Source organism: Petaurus breviceps, unplaced genomic scaffold (genome assembly GCF_028583685.1).
Source record: "Petaurus breviceps papuanus isolate PSGF00001 unplaced genomic scaffold, PetGlider_PUasm1.0 214, whole genome shotgun sequence".
Classification (NCBI taxonomy): domain Eukaryota; kingdom Metazoa; phylum Chordata; class Mammalia; order Diprotodontia; family Petauridae; genus Petaurus; species Petaurus breviceps.
In genome coordinates this window covers 1,312,084-1,318,459 of record NW_027185863.1, presented here as the reverse complement: position 1 = coordinate 1,318,459, position 6,376 = coordinate 1,312,084, and the positions used below count along the sequence as shown (strand labels likewise).

Genomic DNA, 6,376 nt, shown 5'->3' with positions numbered 1-6,376 from the left:
ATTTCTTTTAATCCCTAAACCAAGGAGAAAATTTTCCTAATGAATATTAATGCAAAAATTTTAAGTAAAATTCTAGCAAGAAAATTACAGCAATATATCACAAAGATGACATTTATGCCAGAAATGTAAGACTTGTTGAATATTAGGAAAACTCTCAACATAATTGACCATATCAATAACAAAAACAATAAAATCATGTGATTATCTTAATAGATGCAGAAAAAGGCTTTTTTTTCTTACAAAACACCACACTTATTCCTATTAAAAACACTAGAAAAAATAGTAATAAACAGAGCTTTCCTTGATAGGATAATCTAAAATGATCAGCAATCATTATTTATAACAGGGACAAGCTAAAAGCTTTCCCAATATTATCAGGGGTGAAACAATGATGTTCAATGTCACCACTAGTATTCAATATTGTACTCAAAATTCTAGCTATAATAATAAAACAAGACAAAGAAATTGAAAAAATAAAAATAAGCAATGAGGGAACAAAAGTATAACTTCTTTCATATGATATCATGTCTTAGATAACCCCAGAAAATAAAATTTTTAAAAAGTTGACAAATTAAGAACTTTATCAAGTTTTACAGATATAAAATGTATTTATGTGGATAAATCATCAACCTTTCTATTTTTGTTTGTTTATAAGTTTGTATTTCATTTTTAGAAGACCAATGACATCACTGAATGATTTCTTGACTCTCAAATGAATTGGATTGAAGTGAGACAGGGTGCAGTCAGATTCACTCTCTCTTCCACAGTCATGGAAGTCCAGTGACAAAACAAAAGTCAGGATGATTGATGATGGCCTGGAATGCTCTTGGCATTTTCAACCAATGCTCTAAGCACTCCACAACACCCACTACAACTACCTTCATGGATGTTGGAACAAATTATTTTCATCTGCCATATCACCAGGGTAAGTTTTCAAATGCTTGGGGTTTGAGGCCTCTTGACTACCCTCAGGCTTTATATCCCACCTACCAAGATGGTTTTACTGGGATGTATCCACTGTGTGTACTATAGCTTCTTGGAGTTTCAGGTGAGAGTTGGATGAAGGTGGACACTAAAGGTGGATTAGCAGTTCTGAACAGAATTTAGCAAGTTCTCACTCCAAGAGTACTTTTATATACTACCAACAAAACCCAGCAGTAAGAAATAGAAAGATAAATTTCACTTAAAATAACTGTAGACAATATAAAATTCTTGCAAGTCTACTTGCCAAGACAAACTCAGGGATTATATAAACACAATTACAGAACATTTTTCACACAAATAAAATCAGATATAAGCAGGAGAAATACGCATTGCTCAGGAGTAAGCTGCACCACTATAATAAGCATGACAATTGCTCCTAAGTTAATTTACTTCTTCAATACCAATCAAATTACCAAATAATTATTTTATAGAGCTAGAAAAATAAATAACAAAATTGTCTAGATAGTCAAAAGGTAAAGAATATCAAGGAAATCAATGAAAAAATATAGAGGAAAGTGGCCTGGCCGTTCCAGATTTCATAGTATATTACAATAAATAATCATCAAAAAAATCCAGTACTGGTTAAATAATACAGTGGTGGATCAGTGGAATAGATTAAGAACACAACACATAGTAGTCAATTACCATGGTAACTTAGTGTTTAATAAATGCAAAAACCCAAGCATTTTGGGTAAGAACTCATCATTTGACCAAAATTTTTGTGAAAACTGGAAAGCAGTTTGAGAGAAAAGTAGACTAACATCTCACATAGTATACTAAGATAAGTTCAAAGTAGATACATGATTTTGATACAAATGGCGATATCATAAGTAAATTTAGGGAACACAGAAAAACATACCTTTCAGATTTATGGATAAGGTGAGTTTATGAAGAAACAAGAAACAGAGAATATCTACTGGATATAAAATTAATAGTTTTTATTAAATGAAATTTAAAAGACTTCTTCACAAACAAAAAGAATGCAGCCAAAATTAGAAGGAAAACAGGAAGGCAGGGAAAATTTTACTAAAAGTTTCTCTGATAAAGGCCTCATTTTTCAAGTATAAAGTGGAATGAGGTAAACTAATAAAAAACAAGAGACAACCTTCTGTTGGTATCTGTTCAAAGGATATGTTATCAGAAAAAGAAAACACAGCTATCAATACACACATAAAATAATACTAAAAATCACTACTGGTCAGAGAAATACAAATTGAAAGAAATCTGATTGGCTATCAGATTGGCTAAGAAGACAGAAAAAGTAAATGACAAATGGCTTAGGAGAGGTGGAAAAATTGGGACACTAATGTACTGTTGGTGGAGTTCTGAACTAGCCCAAGCATTTTGGAGAACAATTTAGAATTACACTCAAAAAACTATAAAACTGTGCATAATCTTTGAGTCAACAACACCACTACCAGGTCTGTATTCCAAAGTGATCAAAGAAATGTAAAAAAAGACCTATCTACACATAAATATTTATAGCAGTTTTTTTGTGGTGGAAAAGAGTCAGAAATTAATGGGATGCCCATCAGTTGGTGAATGACTGAACAAGTTGTGGTATATGATTGTAATTAAAGATTTTAGTACTATATAAAATGACAAGCAGAATGATTTCAGAAAAACCTGGAAAGTAATATATGAGCTCATGCAAAATGAAAAGAACATCACCAGGATAACACTGTACACAGGAAAAGCAATATTGAAAAGATGATCAACTGTAAAATACTTAGCTACTCTGATCAAGACAGTGGTCCAAGGCAATTCCAAAGGACCTATGATGAAAAATGTTACCCACCTCCAATGAAAGAATTGATGAACTCTGAATGCAGATTGAAGTATATATTTTTTTTTTACTTTTAAAATTTTGGGGTTATTTTGTTTGTATTTTCTTTTGCAAACTTGACCATATGAAAAAAAATTTTTTTATTAATCTACATGTATAATTGCTATAAAAATCCTTGCCTTCTCAATGAGAGGTGAGGGAAGAGTATAAGGGAAAGAACTTAAAATTCAAATTCTTAAAACTTTCATATGTAACTGGAAGATATTTAATGATTTTTTCTAAAAGAGAAAATAACATAGTTATAGGAACAATACATATTCTATGGTCAGTATACTTTTCTTATTTCCATTACTTTGACCACCCCCCTCAGAACCTGATGGAGATAGCTCTGGACATTAAACCCAAGAGCCTTGGAAATGACAACGTACACCAAAATATTAGAGTTTTTTCAAGCCCAGTTCCCACAGTCATTAGTTGATAAACAACTCTTGTGAAAAAGTGCCCAGCCATCCTCATCAAATGTTAATTGACTGCCACTCAAAATACAGCAAGGAAACAGAAATGAAAGATCAAGACACCCTAAGGAAGGTATTGGAGGTACTATGTTTCAGGCAAATAAAAATACCACCACAACCGTGACCACCATCTCCCCTCAGAGTCTTATGGAGACAACCTTAAACCCTGTGCCCAAGATCCCTAAAATTGTTATTGTTACCAAATGTTTCAACATAAGAAAATGGTATTAGTTTATTGGTGAAAATTACTTTAAAGAAAAAGAGTTACTTTCTACTTTGTCCCTGCACCCTGAGAGACCATGGGATCCTTCCATCTGACTTGTGATTGAAATCTTCTAAATCTTTTCTACCCCATTAGAATATGAACTTCTGGAGAGTATTCACTGTCTTATTTTTTACTTGCATACTTAGATCTTTGCATATATTGAGTGTTTAATAAGTACATTATTTCTTCATTCAAATAATGTGTTTTCAAAATCCTTTTATGATGATGGTGACAATGGTGACATTCAGAATGATAAGAACTCAAAATTATGTAGCATTCTTAAATGTACCATTAGATTTTCCAAAAATAACCCGAAAATGTGGTGGTATAAGAATAACTATCCTCATTTCAGAGATGAAGAAACCAAGGCTTCAAGAACCTAAGTGACTTAACCAACTTTCCTTGAGCATAAAAGCTTGGGCTCAAATTCTGGTCTTTTAACTTTGGTAAGTGATTTTCTGTATCTAAACTTTAATTTCTTCATGTGTAAATAGAGGACTTGGACTATAAATTAAACTTTTTCCCAGCATATGTAACCTAAAGACATACCTCTAGGAAGTGTCCCATACCCCTACTTCATTAATTACAAAAAGTCTAGACATCTACATTTAATCAGTGAATCAGAACTATGAACTAATTGTGAACAATAAAGCCTAGAAATCTCTACTTGAACAAATCAAATACATTTCAACTAAATATGAAATATCTGTTGTTAAAGGTATTAACAACTTGATCAATTTAGTGAAGGTCATTCAATGAAATGAAATGATAGCCCAAAGGGACTATGTTGGTATTGGTAAAGGATGCACCAATGGGAGTTTTATGAGAGAGTAGACTAGTTCAGAACCCAAAGAGATTTGGTGACAAGTGAAAAGGAAGTAGTTCCAGCCAAGTCTCTGAAAGTAATTTTTTGTTATTTTTCCTTCATTCTTGAAGTGGATCATGACATCATGGAGGAGATGTTATGACATACAAGTGGACTTGAGTGTAGGTGGGCTGTACAAAGTCACTAATCTCACTTTCTCCTCCAAAGCCATCTGGGCCCAGTGGTCAGATACACATCGAGATGACTGGAGATGGCCCCAGATGCTATGGAAGACCTTGAATCTAGTGTTTGAAAGAATGTCTCCTACACTCACCTTGAATTGAGGAAGAGCTTGCAAAAGAGGGTCAGAAAATGTTGACCTTCCCATATGTGTCTTAGCAGCATCTCCAGAGCTGCAGGCACTGACTTCAATATCTGCATCAAGAGTCAATGACAAACTATATTCACTGAGAAGAGACAGTTTTATTACTACAAGATTACATCAGAAATGCAATACATTGTTTAAAGAGAACTGCATGAATACCTCTATGAAAGAAATAGACTTTTATCAATGAAGAGCTATGAGTTACTCCTTTACCACATATTCTCTCTGGGCTTAAGTCCACATTCTCCTGGATTGGTGAGAAAGTGTGTTGGTGACTACTGGTGAGGGGGCCATTTTTTCACTGTCTAATTAAGTCTGTCTGACTTATATTAATCAACAGTTATTAAGAAAGTACACTGGTAGGGGCTCATGACCTATAATGCCAAAAAACAAAATCAAAAAGAAAAATCCTCCCCCTCAGCCCTTCAGTTTTCCTGAAAACTTTGAGCAGAGGCATAGTAGCTGTTCTCATTTTGTTCATACAAATTGATATGAATAGTGGTTAGATCTGTAGACACAGATCAAAAAAGTTGACTTATATTTGGAACTGTGACCAAAGTGCTAGAAAAACCATGCATATCTTCTGACTAAGCAATCCAAAGAGATTTTTTTAAAAAAGGAAAATGACCCATGTCCATAAAAATTTTAAAGCAGCTCTTTTAGTAGTAGCATAGAATTGGAAATTGAGGTGATACCAATCAACTAGGGAATGACTGAATAAGTTGTTGTACATGATTTTGAGGGAATATGATTGTACTTTAAGAAATGATGAGCGGGGTGCTCCCAGATAAAACATGGAAAGACTTACATGAACTGATGCAAAGTGAAATGAGTAGAATCAGGAGAATATTGTACACAGTTACAGCAATATTGTATGATGATCTACTGTGAATAACTTAGCTATTCTCAGCAATATCTAAGATAATACATGATAATTCTGTAGGATTTATGATGAAAAGTGCTGCCCATGTTCAGAGAAAGAAATGGTAGTACTGGAATGCAGATCAAAGAAACTTTTTCTTACTTTATTGTTCTTGTTTTTTTTCTCTGTTTTTTCTTTCACAGAGTGAGTTTCATGGAAATGTCTTTTGCATGACTACACATGTATAACCTATGTCAAATTGCTTGCCTTCTCAATAGAGGAAGGGAAAGGACAGAGGGAGAGGATTTGGAACTCAAAATTAGTAAAAATGTCAAAATTGGTTTTACATGTAGTTGGAAAAAAATGAAATATTAAATAAGATTTAATATTTAATATTTAAAATAAGTTGACTTATTTTATTGAGTCTAAGAGAGTAAAAAAAAACATTTCTTTTATGTAAGACTACTTTACCAAAAACAGTCCAATCAGCCATGGAATTTTTGTTCTTCTATCTTTTTCAATTTCTTTAAACACATATACATTCTGGCTAAACAAATTGTGGTATATGAATGTAATAGAATATTATCGCGTTATAAGAAATGATGGCCAGGCAGGTTTCAGAAAAAAAAAAAAAAAAAGGTCTTGAAAAGACTTACATAATGTGATGCCGAGTGAAGTGAGCAGAACCAGGAGAACATTGTACACATTAACAGCAACATTGTACAATGACCAACTATGATCCATTTAGCTCTTCTCAGCAATACAATAATCCAA

The 6,376-nt window shown here is 33.1% G+C and overlaps 1 long non-coding RNA gene across 1 annotated transcript; it reads left to right on the top strand.

Annotated features, from left to right (window-relative positions):
- The first annotated feature begins 678 nt into the window (after positions 1–678).
- Positions 679–6,140, top strand: LOC138165654 (uncharacterized). The gene is made up of 3 exons (XR_011169390.1): positions 679–925; positions 3,903–3,996; positions 5,806–6,140. It is a non-coding gene; the product is annotated as an uncharacterized lncRNA (long non-coding RNA).
- The last annotated feature ends 236 nt before the right edge of the window (positions 6,141–6,376 follow it).